The 21,936-nt window shown below is 45.4% G+C and overlaps 1 protein-coding gene across 4 annotated transcripts in view; it reads right to left on the minus strand.

Annotated features, from left to right (window-relative positions):
* Window positions 1-21,936, minus strand: part of KCNAB2 (potassium voltage-gated channel subfamily A regulatory beta subunit 2) — a 261,952-nt gene that overhangs the window by 216,479 nt on the left and 23,537 nt on the right. Inside the window, exon 1 of one of the 4 annotated variants that reach the window (XM_044282158.1) lies at window positions 750-921. The exons of the other annotated variants lie outside the window; for them this stretch is intronic. The gene's annotated coding sequence lies outside the window, so the exon portion shown is untranslated. Of the gene's footprint in view, window positions 1-749; window positions 922-21,936 lie in introns of those variants that run through there. 4 annotated transcript variants of the gene reach the window in all.

The following is a 21,936-nucleotide window of genomic DNA, read 5'->3' on the forward strand; positions in this document are numbered from 1 at the left end:
GCCCCCTCCTCCTTTTCAAAGATCCCGCGCGTGCGCACAGGCCTGTGCCTGATGCGCCCGTGCAGACTTTTAGATTCTGCCTCGTTGAGCGAAGCGCGCGTTCGCGCATGCGCACTTCGCTCAACGAGGCAGAATCTAAAGTCCGCACGGGCGCATCAGGCACAGGCCTGTGCGCACGCGCGGGATCTTTGAAAAGGAGGAGGGGGCACTGAGGAGAGCCGGAGGCGGATTTCATTACATCCAGGTGGCGCTGAAAGGATCATGGGAGGAGCTGGGCACTAACGGCGGCGGCGGAGAGCGGCAGATTCAGACCTTCAGAAACGCCCTGGGCACCTTATCCAGAAGATTGACAGGTTAGATAAAAGCGATTTTTATCAAAACTACACGGCGGATTTATCTTATAACAACAGCTTTGTAATGACAAGGGCACCATGGAGAGAACAATAGTTTTAAAAGGGGGGGTTAGAAACTGGTGACAGAGTCCCTTTAAGTCACCACTACTGGACAAAAAGGAGAGCAACGTTATTATTACCAATACAACATATACGACCATGACATGCTCCCCACACATGCAGATATTACAGTAGTAATAACAGAGCGCTGGTCAGCCACAAGTGCATACTAATTCCCATAAATGCAAAGTCCAATAATTAAAACCATCATCTACAGTAGCTGTCAACAATAAACATAATTTACCAATGCAGTTTAGAAGCATAAAAAGTTGGACCCCAGTACGAAAAAGCACTTACCTCCCCTTTCCCAGCCAGACAGAAGATCTGAGGTGAAAAGATGAAACTGAAGGGAGACAGATATAATCTAGAAAAAGGCAAAGATCTGCAGATTGTGTAAATATTGCAGCGCACACAATGAGGAATGCATTTTAAGCAACTCCCTCCCGGGTCAAATTCAGGATGGGTAAAAGCTCTGCATCTATGGCTTTTGCTGCCCAGCTAAAAATCCATTTAGGAGTGGTTAGGTAGAAGGAAAGGGGGGGGGGGGAATAAAAATAACACTACTACTGCAGAACAATGCTTAATGCTGCTCTCACGTACTGAGTGTGCAAGTTTGTGTCGATATGACAGGACGTGAGATTTCTCTTTGGCGGAAATACATGCTGACAGTTATGACAGATACAAGCGCTACAAAGAGGATGTCAATCACACGGCTTTACACCCAAATTGACAACATGTAGCTGTAAATCAAGAGTTTTCTGGGGAATGGGTTATGGCAGAGCCTCCGTACACAATTATGCATGCAGAGACCAAAAAGCAAATATGGTTCATGTAGATTTGTGCATACCAACAAAGTGTCGGTGTAGAATTGTTATTTAAGGTCAAAGACCAGCAGAAAAATCTGATTCTTTCTGCTGTTATAAACTATAAGATATTCTAACATTATTCGCTATAGGAAACAATCCTAAGTTTCACTGTAAATTTGCTTTGGTTCGTAGAAATATAAAAAGAGACTGTTATCAGGAAAATGGCTTTTAAAGTGGCTGTTCGCTCCTGGGGACTTTTTCGAAAAAGTGGCTATATTTGTACTGTTCTGGAAATAAATACTTCCCCCAAGTACGAGAATATAATTACTATAAAATACAGTCTCCTATGTACAAGAATGTAACTACTATAATACTGCCCCCTATGTACAAGAATGTAACTACTATAATACTGCCCCCTATGTACAAGAATGTAACTACTATAATACTGCCCCCTATGTACAAGAATGTAACTACTATAATACTGCCCCCTATGTACAAGAATGTAACTACTATAATACTGCCCCCTATGTACAAGAATGTAACTACTATAATACTGCCCCCTATGTACAAGAATGTAACTGCTATAATACTGCCCCCTATGTACAAGAATGTAACTACTATAATACTGCCCCCTATGTACAAGAATATATCTACTATAATACTGCTCCCTATGTACAAGAATATAACTACTATAATACTGCCCCCTATGTACAAGAATGTAACTACTATAATACTGCCCCCTATGTACAAGAATGTAACTACTATAATACTGCCCCCTATGTACAAGAATATAACTACTATAATACTGCCCCCTATGTACAAGAATATACAGTCAGTTCCATAAATACTGGGACATCGACACAATTCTAAGATTTTTGGCTCTATACACCACCACAATGGATTTGAAAAGAAAAACAAGATGTGCTTTAACCACTTAAGGACCACAGGTTTATACCCCCCTAGTGACCAGGTCCTTTTTTACAAATCGGCACTCCACAACTTTAGCGGTTTATTGCTCGGTCATGCAACTTACCACTCAAATTAATTTTACCTCCTTTTCTTCGCACAAATAGAGCTTTCATTTGGTGGTATTTCATTGCTGCTGACATTTTTACTTTTTTTGTTATTAATCGAAATTTAACGATTTTCTTGCAAAAAAATGACATTTTTCACTTTCAGTTGTAAAATTTTGCAAAAAAACGACATCCATATATAAATTTTTCGCTAAATTTATTGTTCTACATGTCTTTGATAAAAAAAAAAATTTTGGGTAATTGGGTAAAAGTTATAGCGTTTACAAACTATGGTACAAAAATGTGAATTTCCGCTTTTTGAAGCAGCTCTGACTTTCTGAGCACCTGTCATGTTTCCTGAGGTTCTACAATGCCCAGACAGTACAAACACCCCACAAATGACCCCATTTCGGAAAGTAGACACCCTAAGGTATTCGCTGATGGGCATAGTGAGTTCATAGAACTTTTTATTTTTTGTCACAAGTTAGCGGAAAATGATGATTATTTATTTATTTATTTTTTCTTACAAAGTCTCATATTCCACTAACTTGTGACAAAAAATAAAAACTTCCATGAACTCACTATGCCCATCACGAAATACCTTGGGGTGTCTTCTTTCCAAAATGGGGTCACTTGTGGGGTAGTTATACTGCCCTGGCAATTTAGGGGCCCTAATGTGTGCGAAGTAGTTTGAAATCAAAATCTGTAAAAAATGGCCGGTGAAATCCTAAAGGTGCTCTTTGGAATGTGTGCCCCTTTGCCCACCTAGGCTGCAAAAAAGTGTCACACATCTGGTATCGCCGTACTCAGGAGAAGTTGGGCAATGTGTTTTGGGGTGTCATTTTACATATACCCATGCTGGGTGAGATAAATATCTTGGTCAAATGCCAACTTTGTATAAAAAAATGGGAAAAGTTGTCTTTTGCAGAGATATTTCTCTCACCCAGCATGGGTATATGTAAAATGACACCCCAAAACACATTCCCCAACTTCTCCTGAGTACGGCGATACCAGATGTGTGTCACTTTTTTGCAGCCTAGGTGGGCAAAGGGGCACACATTCCAAAGAGCACCTTTAGGATTTCACCGGCCATTTTTTACAGATTTTGATTTCAAACTACTTCGCACACATTAGGGCCCCTAAATTGCCAGGGCAGTATAACTACCCCACAAGTGACCCCATTTTGGAAAGAAGACACCCCAAGGTTTTCCGTGAGGGGCATGGCGAGTTCCTGGAATTTTTTATTTTTTGTCACAAGTTAGTGGAATCTGAGACTTTGTAAGAAAAAAAAAAAAGAAATATAAAAAATAAAAAAAATCATAATTTTCCGCTAACTTGTGACAAAAAATAAAAAATTCTAGGAACTCGCCATGCCCCTCACGGAATACCTTGGGGTGTCTTCTTTCCAAAATGAGGTCACTTGTGGCATAGTTATACTGCCCTGGCATTCTAGGGGCCCTAATGTGTGGTAAGTAGTTTGAAATCAAAATGTGTAAAAAATGACCGGTGAAATCCGAAAGGTGCTCTTTGGAATGTGTGCCCCTTTGCCCACCTAGGCTGCAAAAAAGTGACACACATCTGGTATCGCCGTACTCAGGAGAAGTTGGGGAATGTGTTTTGGGGTGTCATTTTACATATACCCATGCTGGGTGAGAGAAATATCTTGGCAAAAGACAACTTTTCCCATTTTTTTATACAAAGTTGGCATTTGACCAAGATATTTATATCACCCAGCATGGGTATATGTAAAATGACACCCCAAAACACATTGCCCAACTTCTCCTGAGTACGGCGATACCAGATGTGTGACACTTTTTTGCAGCCTAGATGCGCAAAGGGGCCCAAATTCCTTTTAGGGGGGCATTTTTAGACGTTTGGATCCCAGACTTCTTCTCACGGTTTCGGGCCCCTAAAATGCCAGGGCAGTATAAATACCCCACATGTGACCCCATTTTGGAAAGAAGACACCCCAAGGTATTCAATGAGGGGCATGGCGAGTTCATAGAAATTTTTTTTTTGGGCACAAGTTAGCGGAAATTTTTTTTTTTATTTTTTTTCTCACAAAGTCTCCCTTTCCGCTAACTTGGGACAAAAATGTAAATCTTTCATGGACTCAATATGCCCCTCACGGAATACCTTGGGGTGTCTTCTTTCCGAAATGGGGTCACATGTGGGGTATTTATACTGCCCTGGCTTTTTAGGGGCCCTAAAGCGTGAGAAGAAGTCTGGAATATAAATGTCTAAAAAATGTTACGCATTTGGATTCCGTGAGGGGTATGGTGAGTTCATGTGAGATTTTATTTTTTGACACAAGTTAGTGGAATATGAGACTTTGTAAGAAAAAATAAAATAAAAAATATTTCCGCTAACTTGGGCCAAAAAAAATGTCTGAATGGAGCCTTACAGGGGGCGATCAATGACAGGGGGGTGATCAGGGAGTGTATATGGGGTGATCACCCCCCTGTCACTGATCACCCCTCTGTCATTGACCACCCCTCTGAAAGGCTCCATTCAGACGTCTATATGTTTTTTACGGATCCCGGATACATGGATCGGAACCGCAAACACATACGGACGTCTGAATGGAGCCTTACATGGGGGTGATCAATGACAGGGGGGTGATCAGGGAGTGTATATGGGGTGATCACCCCCCTGTCATTGATCACCCCCTGTAAGGCTCCATTCAGACGTCCGTATGCGTTTTGCGGATCCGATCCATAGATGCGTGGATCCGTAAAACACATATGGGCGTCTGAATGGAGCCTTACAGGGGGGTGATCAATGACAGGGGGGTGATCAATGACAGGGGGTGATCAGGGAGTGTATATGAGGTGATCACCCCCCTGTCACTGATCACCCCCCTGTAAGGCTCCATTCAGACGTCCGTATGCGTTTTGCGGATCCGATCCATAGATGCGTGGATCCGTAAAACACATGCAGACGTCTGAATGGAGCCTTACAGGGGGGTGATCAATGACAGGGGGGTGATCAATGACAGGGGGGTGATCAGGGAGTGTATATGGGGTGATCACCCCCCTGTAAGGCTCCATTCAGACGTCCGTATGTGTTTTGCGGATCCGATCCATAGATGCGTGGATCCGTAAAACACATGCAGACGTCTGAATGGAGCCTTACAGGGGGGTGACCAATGACAGGGGGGTGATCAATGACAGGGGGGTGATCAATGACAGGGGGGTGATCACCCCCCTGTAAGGCTCCATTCAGACGTCCGTATGTGTTTTGCGGATCCGATCCATAGATGCGTGGATCCGTAAAACACATACAGATGTATGAATGGAGCCTTACAGGGGGGTGATCATCCCATATAGACTCCCTGATCACCCCCCTGTAAGGCTCCATTAAGACGTCCGTATGTGTTTTGCGGATCCGATCCATGTATCCGTAAAAATCATACGGACATCTGAATGGAGCCTTACAGGGGGGTGATCAATGACAGGGGGGTGATCAATGACACGGGGTGATCAGGAAGTCTATATGGGTGATCACCCGCCAGTCATTGATCACCCCCCTGTAAGGCTCCATTCAGACGTCCGTATGTGTTTTGCGGATCCGATCCATGTATCCGTGAAAATCATACGGACGTCTGAATGGAGCCTTACAGGGGGGTGATCAATGACGGAGGTGATCAGGGAGTCTATATGGGTGATCACTCCTCTGTCATTGATCACCCCCCTGTAAGGCTCCATTCAGACGTCCGCATGTGTTTTGCGGATCCGATCCATGTATCAGTGGATCCGTAAAAATCATACGGACGTCTGAATGGAGCCTCACAGGGGGGTGATCAATGACAGGGAAGTGATCAGGAAGTCTATATGCGTGATCACCCCATTGTCATTGATCACCCCCCTGTAAGGCTCCATTCAGACGTCCAGTATGCGTTTTGCGGATCCGATCCATGTATCCGTGGATCCGTAAAAATCATACGGACCTCTGAATGGAGCCTTACAGGGGGGTGATCAATGACAGGGGGGTGATCAATGACAGGGGGGTGATCAGGGAGTCTATATGGGGTGATCAGTGGTTCATAAAGGGTTAATAAGTGACAGGGGGGGGTGTAGTGTAGTGGTGTTTGGTGCTACTTTACTGAGCTGCCTGTGTCCTCTGGTGGTCGATCCAAACAAAAGGGACCACCAGAGGACCAGGTAGCAGGTATATTAGACGCTGTTATCAAAACAGCGTCTAATATACCTGTTAGGGGTTAAAAAAAATCACATCTCCAGCCTGCCAGCGAGCGATCGCCGCTGGCAGGCTGGAGATCCACTCGCTTACCTTCCGTTCCTGTGAGCGCGCGCGCCTGTGTGCGCGCGTTCACAGGAAATCTCGCGTCTCGCGAGATGACGCCTATTGGCGTTAGTGTGACCTGGGAGAGCCGCCGCGATGACGCCTTTCGGCGTTAGCGTGGCGGCAAGCGGTTAACTGCAGACTGTCGGCTTTAATGTGAGGGTATTTACATCCAAATCAGGTGAACGGTGTAGGAATTACAACAGTTTGTATATGTGCCTCCCACTTGTTAAGGGACCAAAAGTAATGGGACAATTGGCTTCTCAGTTGTTCCATGGCCAGGTGTGTGTTATTCCCTAATTATCCTAATTGCAATGAGCAGATAAAAGGTCCAGAGTTAATTTCAAGTGTGCTATTTGCCTTTGGAATCTGTTGCTGTCAACTCTTAAGATGAGATCCAAAGAGCTATCATTGAAGCAAGCCATCATTAGGCTGAAAAAAAACCCAAAAAAAAACCATCAGAGAGATAGCAAAAACATTAGGCGTGGCCAAAACAACTGTATGAAACATTCTGAAAAAGAAGGAACACACCGGTGAGCACAGCAACACCAAAGGACACGGAAGACCACGGAAAACAACTGTGGTGGATGACCGAAGAATTATTTCCCTGGTGAAGAAAACATCCTTTACAACAGTTGGCCAGATCAAGAACACTCTCCAGGAGGTAGGTGTATGTGTGTCAAAGTTAAAAATCAAGAGAAGACTTCACCAGAGTGAGCCTCAAAAACAGGAAGGCCAGATTAGAGTTCGACAAACGACATCTAAAAAAGCCTTCACAGTTCTGGAACAACATCCTATGGACAGATGAGACCAAGATCAACTTGTACCAGAGTGATGAGAAGAGAAGGGTATGGAGAAGAAAAGGAACTGCTCAAGATCCTAAGCATACCACCTCATCAGTGAAGCATGGTGGTGGTAGTGTCATGGCGTGGGCATGTATGGCTGCCAATGGAACTGGTTCTCTTGTATTTATTGATGACAGAAGCAGCAGGATGAATTCCGAAGTATTTCGGGCAATATTATCTGCTCATATTCAGCCAAATGCTTCAGAACTCATTGGACAGCGCTTCACAGTGCAGATGGACAATGACCCAAAGCATACTGCAAAAGCAACCAAATTGTTTTTTAAGGGAAAGAAGTGGAATGTTATGCAATGGCCAAGTCAATCACCTGACCTGAATCCGATTGAGCATGCATTTCACTTGCTGAAGACAAAACTGAAGGGAAAATGCCCCAAGAACAAGCAGGAACTGAAGACAGTTGCAGTAGAGGCCTGGCAGAGCATCACCAGGGATGAAACCCAGCTTCTGGTGATGTCTATGTGTTCCAGACTTCAGGCTGTAATTGACTGCAAAGGATTTGCAACCAAGTATTAAAAAGTGAAAATTTGCTTTATGATTATTATTCTGTCCCATTACTTTTGGTTCCTTAACAAGTGGGAGGCACATATGCAAACTGTTGTAATTCCTACACCGTTCACCCGATTTGGATGTAAATACCCTCAAATTAACCGCCTCCGGACCGCCTAACGCAGATCTGCGGTCCGGAGGCAGCAGCTCTGCGCAGAGTGACACATATACGCGTCATCTCGCGAGAGCCGTGACTTCCTGTGAACGCGGAACGGAAGGTAAGAGACAGGATCTCCAGCCTGCCAGCGGCGATCGTTCGCTGGCAGGCTGGAGATGCGATTTTTTTAACCCCTAACAGGTATATTAGACGCTGTTTTGATAACAGCGTCTAATATACCTGCTACCTGGTCCTCTGGTGGTCCCTTTTGTTTGGATCGACCACCAGAGGACACAGGTAGCTGTGTAAAGTACCACAAAACACCACTACACTACACCCCCCCTGTCACTTATTAACCCCTTTATGAACCCCTGATCACCCCATATAGACGCCCTGATCACCCCCCTGTCATTGATCACCCCCCTGTCAGGCTCCGTTCAGGCGTCCGTATGATTTTTACGGATCCACAGATACATGAATCGGATCCGCAAAACACATACGGACGTCTGAATGGAGCCTTACAGGGGGGTGATCAATGACAGGCAGGTGATCACCCATATAGATTCCCTGATCACCCCCCTGTCATTGATCGATCACCCCCCTGTCATTGATCGATCACCCCCCTGTCATTGATCGATCACCCCCCTGTCATTGATCGATCACCCCCCTGTCATTGATCGATCACCCCCCTGTCATTGATCGATCACCCCCCTGTCATGCTCCGTTCAGACGTCCGTATGATTTTTACGGATCCACGGATACATGGATCGGATCCGCAAAACACATATGGACGTCTGAATGGAGCCTTACGGGGGGTGATCAATGACAGGCGGGTGATCACCCATATAGATTCCCTGATCACCCCCCCCCTGTAAGGCTCCATTCAGACGTCCGTATGATTTTTACGGATCCATGGATCGGATCCGCAAAACACATACGGACGTCTGAATGGAGCCTTACAGGGGGGTGATCACCTCATATACACTCCCTGATCACCCCCTGTCATTGATCACCCCCCTGTCAGGCTCCATTCAGACGTCCGTATGATTTTTACGGATCCACGGATCCATGGATCGGATCCGCAAAACACATACGGACGTCTGAATGGAGCCTTACAGGGGGGTGATCACCTCATATACACTCCCTGATCACCCCCCTGTCATTGATCACCCCCTGTAAGGCTCCATTCAGACATTTTTTTGGCACAAGTTAGCGGAAATAGATATTTTATTTTTCTTACAAAGTCTCATATTCCACTAACTTGTGTCAAAAAATTAAATCTCACATGAACTCACCATACCCCTCACGGAATCCAAATGCATAACATTTTTTAGACATTTATATTCCAGACTTCTTCTCACGCTTTCGGGCCCCTAAAATGCCAGGGCAGTATAAATACCCCACATGTGACCCCATTTCGGAAAGAAGACACCCCAAGGTATTCCGTGAGGGGCATATTGAGTCCATGAAAGATTGAAATTTTTGTCCCAAGTTAGCGGAAAGGGAGACTTTGTGAGAAAATACAAAAAAAATAAAAATTTCCGCTAACTTGTGCCAAAAAAAAAAATTATTCTATGAACTCGGCATGCCCCTCATTGAATACCTTGGGGTGTCTTCTTTCCAAAATGGGGTCACATGTTGGTTATTTATACTGCCCTGGCATTTTAGGGGCCCGAAAGCGTGAGAAGAAGTCTGGGATCCAAATGTCTAAAAATGCCCTCCTAAAAAGAATTTGGGCCGCTTTGCGCATCTAGGCTGCAAAAAAGTGTCACACATCTGATATCGCCGTACTCAGGAGAAGTTGGGGAATGTGTTTTGGGGTGTCATTTTACATATACCCATGCTGGGTGAGATAAATATCTTGGTCAAATGCCAACTTTGTATAAAAAAAATGGGAAAAGTTGTGTTTTGCCAAGATATTTCTCTCACCCAGCATGGGTATATGTAAAATGACACCCCAAAACACATTCCCCAACTTCTCCTGAGTACGGCGATACCAGATGTGTGACACTTTTTTGCCGCCTAGGTGGGCAAAGGGGAACACATTCCAAAGAGCACCTTTAGGATTTCACAGGTCATTTTTTACACATTTTGATTTCAAACTACTTACCACACATTAGGGCCCCTAGAATGCCAGGCACTGCCCCACAAGTGACCCCATTTTGGAAAGAAGACACCCCAAGGTATTCTGTGAGGGGCATGGCGAGTTCCTAGAATTTTTTATTTTTTGTCACAAGTTAGTGGAAAATGCAGATTTTTTTTTTTTCTTACAAAGTCTCATATTCCACTAACTTGTGCCAAAAAAAATAAATTCTAGGAACTCGCTATGCCCCTCATGGAATACCTTGGGGTGTCCTCTTTCCAAAATGGTGTCACTTGTGGGGTAGTTATACTGCCCTGGCATTTTAGGGGCCCATATGCGTGAGAAGTAGTTTGAAATCAAAATCTGTAAAAAATGGCTGGTGAAATCCTAAAGGTGCTCTTTGGAATGTGTGCCCCTTTGCCCACCTAGGCTGCAAAAAAGTGTCACACATCTGGTATCGCCGTACTCAGGAGAAGTTGGGGAATGTGTTTTGGGGTGTCATTTTACATATACCCATGCTGGGTGAGAGAAATATCTTGGCAAAAGACAACATTTCCCATTTTTTTTTATACAAAGTTGGCATTTGACCAAGATATTTATCTCACCCAGCATGGGTATATGTAAAATGACACCCCAAAACACATTCCCCAACTTCTCCTGAGTACGGCGATACCAGATGTGTGACACTTTTTTGCAGCCTAGGTGGGCAAAGGGGCACACATTCCAAAGAGCACCTTTAGGATTTCACCAGCCATTTTTTACAGATTTTGATTGCAAACTACTTCTCACGCATATGGGCCCCTAAAATGCCAGGGCAGTATAACTACCCCACAAGTGACCCCATTTTGGAAAGAAGACACCTCAGGGTATTCCGTGAGGGGCATGGCGAGTTCCTAGAATTTTTTTTTTTTGTCACAAGTTAGTGGAATATGAGACTTTGTAAGAAAAAAATAAAATAAAAAATAAATCATTTTCCGCTAACTTGTGACAAAAAATAAAAAGTTCTATGAACTCACTATGCCCATCAGTGAATACCTTAGGGTGTCTACTTTCCGAAATGGGGTCATTTGTGGGGTGTTTGTACTGTCTGGGCATTGTAGAACCTCAGGAAACATGACAGGTGCTCAGAAAGTCAGAGCTGTTTCAAAAAGCGGAAAATTCACATTTTTGTACCATAGTTTGTAAACGCTATAACTTTTACCCAAACCATTTTTTTTTTACCCAAACATTTTTTTTTTTATCAGACATGTAGAACAATAAATTTAGCGAAAAATTTATATATGGATGTCGTTTTTTTTTGCAAAATTTTACAACTGAAAGTGAAAAATGTCATTTTTTTGCAAAAAAATCGTTAAATTTCGATTAATAACAAAAAAAGTTAAAATGGCAGCAGCAATGAAATACCACCAAATGAAAGCTCTATTAGTGAGAAGAAAAGGAGGTAAAATTCATTTGGGTGGTAAGTTGCATGACCGAGCAATAAACTGTGAAAGTAGTGTAGTGCAGAAGTGTAAAAAGTGGCCTAGTCATTAAGGGGGTTTTAGCTAGCGGGGTTGAAGTGGTTAAAGCTGACAGTCTGCAGTAAAAGCACATGTTGTTCGTTTCATTTCAAATCCATTGTGGTAGTGTATAGAGCCAAAAATGTTAGAATTGTGTCGATGTCCCAATATTTATGGACCTGACTAACTAATATAATGCTGCCCCCTATGTACAAGAATATAACTACTATAATACTGCCCCCTATGTACTAGAATATAACTAATATAATACTTCCTCCTATATACAAGAATATACTATAATACTGCCTCCTATGTACAATGTACAAGATGTACAAGACTATAACTAATATAATACTTCCCCCTATATACAAGAATATATACTGCCTATAATACTGCCTCCTATGTACAAGAATATACTATAATATTATCCACTATGAACAAGAATGTAACTACTATAATGATCTTTTTATTTAAAATCAAGCAACAAAATATTACAATATATTTACAATAAAGTAATAGAAAATAAATGAAATAAAGTTACATTACATAAATATCACGGGAATCAAGATAGAGTGGAGGTACACCCCCTGAGCTGCCACTCAGTCCCATGTCCCTGCCTACTTGCACCACCCGCCCTAGGTGACGGGGCGCAACTGGGCGACAGTCCCTAACCTACTAAGTGCAAGCAGAGAGAAAGAGACAGCAGGGAAGAGGACAGCCACTGAGAAGTTACAATAAGCAGACAAGAGGTAGAACAAAAACGGAAGGCGAGGAGGGTCAACTAGCCGACGTCAGTCCAGGAGGTCACGTCAGAACAAGGGAAGAGGCAAAGACAAATCCGTAAACAAGCAGAGGTCAAAATCAGCGTCAAGGTACAGGGAGCAGGCAGAAGAGGTGTCAAAAGGCGGATCGAGGTTCAATTCCAGAGGTAGCCTAATAAACAATAAAGTACACAGCCTATAGGACGAAAATCACAGTCAACCTATAGCCAGCAGGCCGCCTGTATTTATAGTGGGGAGTGAGGGTCATGTGACGTGGCCAGCGTCACATGACCGTCAGACAAACAAGTCGAGCACCGAGTGATCGGCTCGGCGCTCAAGGCAGACCTAGGAGCAGGGAGCCTCCCAGCTAGCAAGGCCGCCCTAGGAACGAGGCCAAACACAGATCCTCGCTCCCGAAGCTAAGCAGCAGGTCTGCGGCTGATGGGAGACCGAGTGCGCCTTCGGCACCCCGTTACAATAAACATCACAAACATTATATAAATGCTGACACATGGATGTTCCTCCATCGCACAATAATTTCTCTCCAGCACAAAGGACCAGAAAGACTCTTCTCGTCTCCTGGCTGCAAACTCATGAGCATTGCTCTTCAGAAAAGTCTCCTGTATGGATGGAAAAAACATCAGATCTCTCCTGAGAAACTCGCTTGCTTCGTGTTCTTAGTCTTTACACTGTTCACATTTTTTGCAGTTTTATTCAGGTTACTTAGACTTTGCCTTTTTTTTCCTCCTCCCACTGCTGTGACCTGTAGTGCCCCATCTTTTGGTGGACACTGAGGAAACAAGATCCTCTTTCTGAGGGTCATCCTCAGGATTGAGTGAATGAACTTGCTCCATTTGTGCCTCTTCCTTCTGATCTTCTCCCAGTGCACTGTAACTCAGGTATTCTCTTCACTATGCTGTTTTTCCCTTTTATTGCCTGGAACGCATCATCATCCACACTGGTCTCCGAGGCTGGACCAGCTGGCTCTGTGGACATGGTCTCCGTGGCTGGACCAGCTGGCTCTGTGGACATGGTCTCCGTGGCTGGACCAGCTGGCTCTGTGGACATGGTCTCCGTGGCTGGACCAGCTGGCTCTGTGGACATGGTCTCCGTGGCTGGACCAGCTGGCTCTGTGGACATGGTCTCCGTGGCTGGACCAGCTGGCTCTGTGGACATGGTCTCCGTGGCTGGACCAGCTGGCTCTGTGGACATGGTCTCCGTGGCTGGACCAGCTGGCTCTGTGGACATGGTCTCCGTGGCTGGACCAGCTGGCTCTGTGGACATGGTCTCCGTGGCTGGACCAGCTGGCTCTGTGGACATGGTCTCCGTGGCTGGACCAGCTGGCTCTGTGGACATGGTCTCCGTGGCTGGACCAGCTGGCTCTGTGGACATGGTCTCCGTGGCTGGACCAGCTGGCTCTGTGGACATGGTCTCCGTGGCTGGACCAGCTGGCTCTGTGGACATGGTCTCCGTGGCTGGACCAGCTGGCTCTGTGGACATGGTCTCCGTGGCTGGACCAGCTGGCTCTGTGGACATGGTCTCCGTGCCTGGACCAGCTGGCTCTGTGGACATGGTCTCCGTGCCTGGACCAGCTGGCTCTGTGGACATGGTCTCCGTGGCTGGACCAGCTGGCTCTGTGGACATGGTCTCCGTGCCTGGACCAGCTGGCTCTGTGGACATGGTCTCCGTGCCTGGACCAGCTGGCTCTGTGGACATGGTCTCCGTGCCTGGACCAGCTGGCTCTGTGGACATGGTCTCCGTGCCTGGACCAGCTGGCTCTGTGGACATGGTCTCCGTGGCTGGACCAGCTGGCTCTGTGGACATGGTCTCCGTGGCTGGACCAGCTGGCTCTGTGGACATGGTCTCCGTGGCTGGACCAGCTGGCTCTGTTCAGGTGGTTTGGTGGCAGCTGGTTCTTCAGACATGCTGAGCTTTTGTTTCAGTAATTTACTGACCATTTTTTTGAATATTTTGCTTCTTTGAAGGAATTTCTCTTTAGTGGCTGGTGATATTTGTGAAGCAGCACCCATGGGTGGCACATCAGTCTCTATAGCAGGGTCACTGGTACCTTGCCTTCTAACAGCATTGGGATTGGCAGTTTCTGGGACTACATCTGTAGTTGCAGCGACATCCTCTTGGTCTTCCTCCATGTTTTCTTTGAACATCTCAGTAATCTTGTTGTGTTCTGCGTGCGGACAGTCCCGGAACATGTGGCCCTGTCCTAAGCACAGGTTACAGATGACCGGGCCTGTGCACTCGTCCTTTACATGCCCCAACTGTCCACATAATTAGCACTTGGTGTGAGAGCAGCTATGGGCAAAGTGTCTGCCCCCACATATATGGCACAGGCGCGGCTGCCCAGGGTAATAACATATCCCTCTCTTTGAGCCCAGGCAGAAGGAGTGCGGCAGATGGCTGGTCACCCCGTTGTGTTGGACAAGCTGAACTCTGAGATCTAACATTGAAACCACTTAATATTACCGGATCTAACGAAGTCCTATTACTCTGCATCAAATTATATCTGAAAATTGCATGTGGGGGGGAGGGGTAGCCCCTCCCTCATTAATCACTTAATAAGTCTGTAATTATGTGAGATCTAACAAAACAACTAGTTGATCATACCGGATCTAACTAATATGTTCCAAAATAGCTAATTGTTTGGTAAATTTTTTGATAAGGGGGGACTGATGATGGGTTAGCCCCCCCTGCAAATAACTGTTAATATCTCTACTTCTGTGTGAGATCTAACGCAAACAACAATTGATCTAACCTGATCTAACAAAGATCTAACTAACTGCATATGTTTTCTTCAAAATCCGAGGACTGCCTGAAACATTCACATCAGAAGCACTAGAAAAAAATCGCGAATGAAATTATCGCAAATCTCCTGGGCCCGGATACAGCTGCGAAAATAATAGTCGAACGCATCCATCGAGCTCTGAGACCTAGGCCTAAAGGATCTGATCCGCCGAGGGATGTTGTCTGCGGCCTTCTTAGCTACATGGACACTGCTGCCCTGCTGAAAGCAGGTAGAGAGGCAGATCGCCTTGAATTTGAAGATACGCCGATTCAGTTTTTTCAAGACCTTGCACCCTCCACGTTGGCGAAACGCCGAATTCTTCGCCCACTACTAGGAGCCCTTAAAGCCTCAGCCACCCAGTTCAGATGGCTCTATCCGTTTGGCCTGGCTATCATGAAAAATGGGAGACAGATTACCATACGCACTCCTCAGGACTTGCATGCTGCCTGGGAACACCTGGGAATTTCACCCATGGATATTCCGTCCAGGATGCCTGCCGACCAGGGGGATCCTATACCCTCACCTCCAAATATGGATCAGTGGAACCTTGTCTCCTCGGGTAAAGGGGACAGACCCGGCCGGGACCGTCAGCCTGCTGCTAAGTCTGGACTTCCTCCACATCGTTGAGAGCATACGGTACTTTCAGGATTTCCTCTAAGCTTTGAGGCCCTCTCCAAGGGTACTTCACCTCACGGTCACACCGCCTGTGGCCACTGATGATATCCCGTTGATGTCCCTCAATACAATGCGAGCGAGACTCCTTTGGACCTTGTTATTGTTACAGTTCTATTGTTCATTTTCCCCCCACCTCACCCCCCTCAGAAGCTGGGGTTTAGCCAGTGTTTATTCTGGTTTACGAGACCCCCCCCCGCCTGATGGATCCCGGCCGACCGCCGTTATGAGAAAGGATCACCTCAACATCTGGCGCTCTGTAGAGCCTCCATCTACTAGATTATTGTTTTGGTTGCTACATTTAACTCTTTGTTTTCCTTTCCTCTTGTGTGTCTTCCCCTCCCTCTTCCACACTCTGGAACTGTTGGACTGTTAGCACAACCCCTCTCTACTGTCTCAAGATGGCTTCCGTCATATCTTCCTTCAACGTTAGAGGTCTGAAGATGCAAGAGATCCCAGGTCCTATCTATATTGCAGAAAGACCAAGTTTCCATCGCATTCTTCCAAGAGACCCACTTCCAGTCGGGTAAGATACCTAACCTCCCACCTAAAAAATTCTTGCAATGGTTTCACAGTACACATAGCTCTGCTAGCAGGGGTGTCAGCATAGCCATTCATAAGCAACTCCCCTTTGTAGTTTCTGCCTCTTCTTCAGTACTTGTTTGTGAAGGGCACCATTGCAGACACACCGGTTACACTAGCTAATGTGTACGCACCAAACAGAGGCCAGGTCCTATGGCTCACTCAGACCCTATCGTCCCTATCCTCTTTTAAAGATGGTAGCGTCATTTTAGGAGGCGATTTCAATGTGTCCCTAGACCCTAGTCTTGACTCCTCCTCTGAGAAATCGGCCATCACGCATAAACGTTTGAGGCGCCTGAAACTTGCCTTGAGAAAGTTAGGTGTCTTGACACGTGGCGCACTCTAAACCCTTCAGGTAGGGACTATACATTCTTTTCCCATGCCAAGTCCTCCTACCATAGATTGGATCACTTTTTCCTTTCCTCAGACCATGCCCAGCTGCTCCTGCGCGCTAAGATAGGCAATATCACTTTGTCGGACCACGCCCCGATTTTCTTACACATTTCCTTAACTACCCTTCCGAAAAGAGAATGGAATTGGCGCCTTAACGATACTCTTATTTTAGATCAGACCAACTCATAGAAGCTAGCCTCCTCCCTGACTGAGTTCTTCCAGCGGAACAATGCCGGACATGCCCCACCGTCACCCTCTATCGTAATGGGAAACTCATAAAGTGGTAATCCGTGGAAAGCTTATCGCCTTAGGTTCTCACATTAAAACCTCGGCCAAACTTTTCCTTCGCTCTAAATTTAAATCACATGGCGACAAAGGAAATAAACTTATGGCGGCACTACTCAAAAAACAATACTTGGACTCCTTTATCCCTATTAAGGATGCTAGGGGTGCCCACCTTAAGTCTACCCCCGCCTTCTATACTGAGCTTTATAACCTCCCACTCCCCTCCGGTCAGTCCACTAACTCTCTCAGAAGCCACAGAAAAATTTCTCTCCTCCCTACAACTCCCTAATATCACCCCAGCTCAAGCATCTCAACTGGTAGCCCCAATCACAGACTCTGAAGGTACTTGTCTCTATCCCCTCGGGGAGGAGCCCTGGACCCGACAGCTTCTCCATCACCTATTACAAAATTTTTCAAGATATTCTAGTCCCCCACTTCCGCTCCATGTGTAACAACCTTCTTAGCGGAGGCCAACTCCCTCCCCAATCGCTCTTGGCCCATATTACTATCATTCATAAAGAGAACAAAGACCCCCTAAATTGTGGCAGCTACCGCCCAATATCCCTATTAAATACGGATGTAAAATGGTGGGCTAAGATCCTGGCCCAGCGGATTCTCCCTGACATCATTCATAGGGAGCAAGTTGGGTTTGTCTCTGGCAGACAGGGGAACGAAAATACCGTCCGCCTTCTTCATCTTATGAATAGGGCACGGAGCACATCTACTCCGCTAGCCTTGCTCAGCACTGATGCGGAAAAGGCCTTCGACAGGGTCAGCTGGCATTATATGTCTGCGGCTCTGTCAAAATTTGGCTTTCCTGACCAGTTTATCGTGGCAATTTTTTCCTTGTACTTGTCCCCCTCTGCCAGAGTCACGGTCAACGGCACTCTTTCACCCGCCTTTGCCATATCTAATGGCACGAGGCAAGGTTGCCCACTCTCCCCCGTTCCTCTTTGTCATCGTTATGGAGACCCTACTATGTAAGATCAGACAAGACCCAGATATCGAAGGCATCAAAATAGCTTCTCATACCCATCTCACCGCAGCATTTGCAGATTATCTGCTCATTATGACCACTAACCCTATGATTTCATTCCCACATCTCCATTCACTATTTGAAGAGTTTGGATGGGTCTCTAACTTCAAGATAAATTATAGTAAGTCTCTTGCTCTGAATGTGTCTTGCAAATCCTCTGTAGTCAAGAACCTCAAACGCACGGGATAAATCCCCTAGGATAGCTTTTTCCACATTGACAAGAGAAAAAAAGATTTGGGGGCTTTGGTTTGCCCGATGTTCACACTTACTACATAGCCTCGCTCTTAAGTAGATGCTTCACTCTTCTCTCGCGTCAACCTCCGAATCTATGCGTACAATTAGAGCGTACCATGATCACCTACAAGGAGGGACTTATCCTGTGGGGAATCCGCACATGTTCCCCTAACAACTCGTATGCTTCTCCCAACTGGAAAGGCATGTTAGTAGAATGGGCCAAACTATATCAATCCCGAGATCTAAGGTTCCCGAGCCCTTACCTCCCTCTACACCTATTGCAGAATTACATTCATCCCGATATTCTTAGGCCTACTGGAGTTTGGCACCTGCTATCTGACCTTACCCTACAAGACATTACATCTCCATCTGGGGACTTTGCATGGGACAAGATCCACACTATACCTAGAGTCAAAGCACTCTCCTTCCTCTCTATCCTGGCATTTAACCGAGATGTCAAAGTACTTAACTTGCCCGCCCCCATTTCTGACACACCTACTTGGTTGGAAAAAAAGCTTTGTGTGTCCAAAATCCCAAAAAAGACCCTCTCGCCACTTTACAGAGAGCTGCTCTCTTCTGCTCCTCCAGCGCTGCACTTTATATCTGCCTGGGAAAAGGAGCTCTCAATTCATCTATCAGAGCCAGAAAAAGCCTTTATCTTATCTCACTCTCATGGCTTCAAACGATGTATCAAAATTCAAGAGAATTCGTACAAACTGCTTATGCGTTGGTACAAAACGCCAGAATTCCTGCACAGACTTAATCCAGAGATTCCAGAGCAGTGCTGGAGGTGTGGGACAGAAGTTGGCTCCTTGTCGCAACTATGGTAGTTCTGTAGTAAAATCCACCCTTTCTGGACCCAATTAGAGTCCACGATTAATCGGATATGCTCTTCTGGCGTCCGCCTAGACGCAAAACTGGTTCTCTTTTGGTGTCCCAATAACTCCCTTACAACATCTAAGACTAGCCTCCCGACCATGCTCCTCACTGCCGCCAGATTGTTGATACCCCTTCTTTGGAAGAATGACTCCCCTCCTTCAATATTGATGTGGAGCGAGAAAACAGACCAGTTGTTCAGATTTGAGGAACTGGCCCACTGGGTCCTCAAATCCCACACACGCCCCAAATTTCTCAAATTGTGGCGCCCTTGGGGAAACTATCGTAACTTTTGGCAATGTGGAAGAATCTCCCACCCCCTTCCCCCCCCTCCCTACCCTCCCCTTTTCCCCACCCATGTATGTCTTCTCTTTTTATTGAATGTTTTACCATATTTGTATTTACGATCTTAGCTATTTTGTAATGGTCTGCAATAATATTTGTACGTGTTTACTCAGTGGCATTTGCATATGGCTATTTTCTTATGTCTACTATTACTTGACCACATGCACTCTAAGGCTACTTTCACACTTGCGTTCGGAGCGGATCCGTCTGGTATCTGCACAGACGGATCCGCACCTATAATGCAAACGCTTAGATCCGTTCAGAACGGATCCGTTTGCATTACCATGAACAAAAAAAAACTTTTGGTCATGATAGTGCAAACGGATCCGTTTTGACTTTACATTGAAAGTCAATGGGGGACGGATCCGTTTGAAAATTGAGCCAAACTGTGTCAACTTCAAACGGATCCGTCCCCATTGACTTACATTGTAAGTCTGGACGGATCCGTTTGCCTCCGCACGGCCAGGCGGACATCCGAACGCTGCAAGCAGCGTTCGGGTGTCCGCCTGCTGAGCGGAGCGGAGGACAAACGGTGCCAGACTGATGCATTCTGAGCGGATCCGCATCCACTCAGAATGCATTGGGGCTGTACGGATCCGTTCGGGGCCGCTTGTGAGAGCCTTCAAACGGAACTCACTAGCGGAGCCCCGAACGCAAGTGTGAAAGTAGCCTTAATAAAAATAGATTTGGTTAAGAATATAACTACTATAATACTGCCCCCTATATACAAGAATATACTACAATACCGCCTCCTATGTAGAAGACTATAATATAATACTGCATTCTATGTACAAGAATATATCTACTATAATACTGCCCTCTATGTACAAGAATGTAACTACTACAACACAGCCCTCTGTATATCAAAATGTAACTTTCATAATACCACCTTCTACATACAAAAATATTACTACCATAAAACTGCTTCTTAGGTATAACAATATGGACCTCGTATTTATGCAGAAATACTGTACTTTTTTGGGGGGTAAACACAAGCAGTTATGTCAGTGCACACTTAGTCTTGTCCTTGTCATTTCTGTAGCTAATCTACATGTACCAGGTGTTTGTTGTTTTATGTAGATTGTCTCTCTAGTGCAGGGATGCCCAACCCGCGGCCCTCCAGCTGTTGCAAAACTACAATTCCCAGCATGCCCGGACAGCAGTGCATGGTGGCAGTTTTAGAACAGCTGCAGGGCTGCAGGCTGGGCATCCTTGGTCAAGTGGATGTTTTGTATCGAGATCCAAATTAACTGGCCTCCGCTGCACTGTGTTAATATAACTGTACATTAAGGGTCACTTGGTAAGAGGAGCCATTAGGTTTTAAAATGCTAACATTGATATTTCTTCCCAAGGGAGCGTCCATTACCTCTGATTATCTGCCAGACTTGTCCACATCCCTGAGATGTCTGAGCATTACATATTCTTAGTTTAAGAAAACTGGTTAAAGTGGAACTCTTCCATCCTTAAATGTACCCGACACTGCTAAGTGCTACTCCTACCTGACCTGCACGACAAGCAGGAGCGGAATTCCTTGTTCTGCTCGTAAGAACAAACTACTTCAGCAGAACAATGCTGATTCAGCATCATGTGACACTCCTAGGGTTCATTCACACGAGCGCCTCCAGGTGAATGGACAGCAACCGGACCGGTTGGTCCATGGGTCTGAGCAGAGGAAACCACAGCATACACCATTTATCACAGGTCCGATTTTACCGCAAGACTCGGCCATTCAAATAAATGGGTGTGCAATAAAAACGGGTAGCACATGGGCTCCATCCATGTGTGGTCGATTTACAAAAATGTGGCCGATGCACGGACGGGTTGAAAGCTCGCTTGTCTGAACGAGCCCTTACCCATCGGACTGTATTATGAGTTTTGGTTCTGACCCGTGTTCTGCTCACATTGACGCAGAGGAGTTATTGCCAGTCCAAATTTTGGTAGCAAACTGAATATGTTTCCTTGGAAATACAGGGAGTGCAGAATTATTAGGCAAGTTGTATTTTTGAGGATTAATTTTATTATTGAACAACCATGTTCTCAATGAACCCAAAAAAACTCATTAATATCAAAGCTGAATATTTTTGGAAGTAGTTTTTAGTTTGTTTTTAGTTTTAGCTATTTTAGGGGGATATCTGTGTGTGCAGGTGACTATTACTGTGCATAATTATTAGGCAACTTAACAAAAAACAAATATATACCCATTTCAATTATTTATTTTTACCAGTGAAACCAATATAACATCTCAACATTCACAAATATACATTTCTGACATTCAAAAACAAAACAAAAAC

Source organism: Bufo gargarizans, chromosome 2 (genome assembly GCF_014858855.1).
Source record: "Bufo gargarizans isolate SCDJY-AF-19 chromosome 2, ASM1485885v1, whole genome shotgun sequence".
NCBI lineage: Eukaryota > Metazoa > Chordata > Amphibia > Anura > Bufonidae > Bufo > Bufo gargarizans.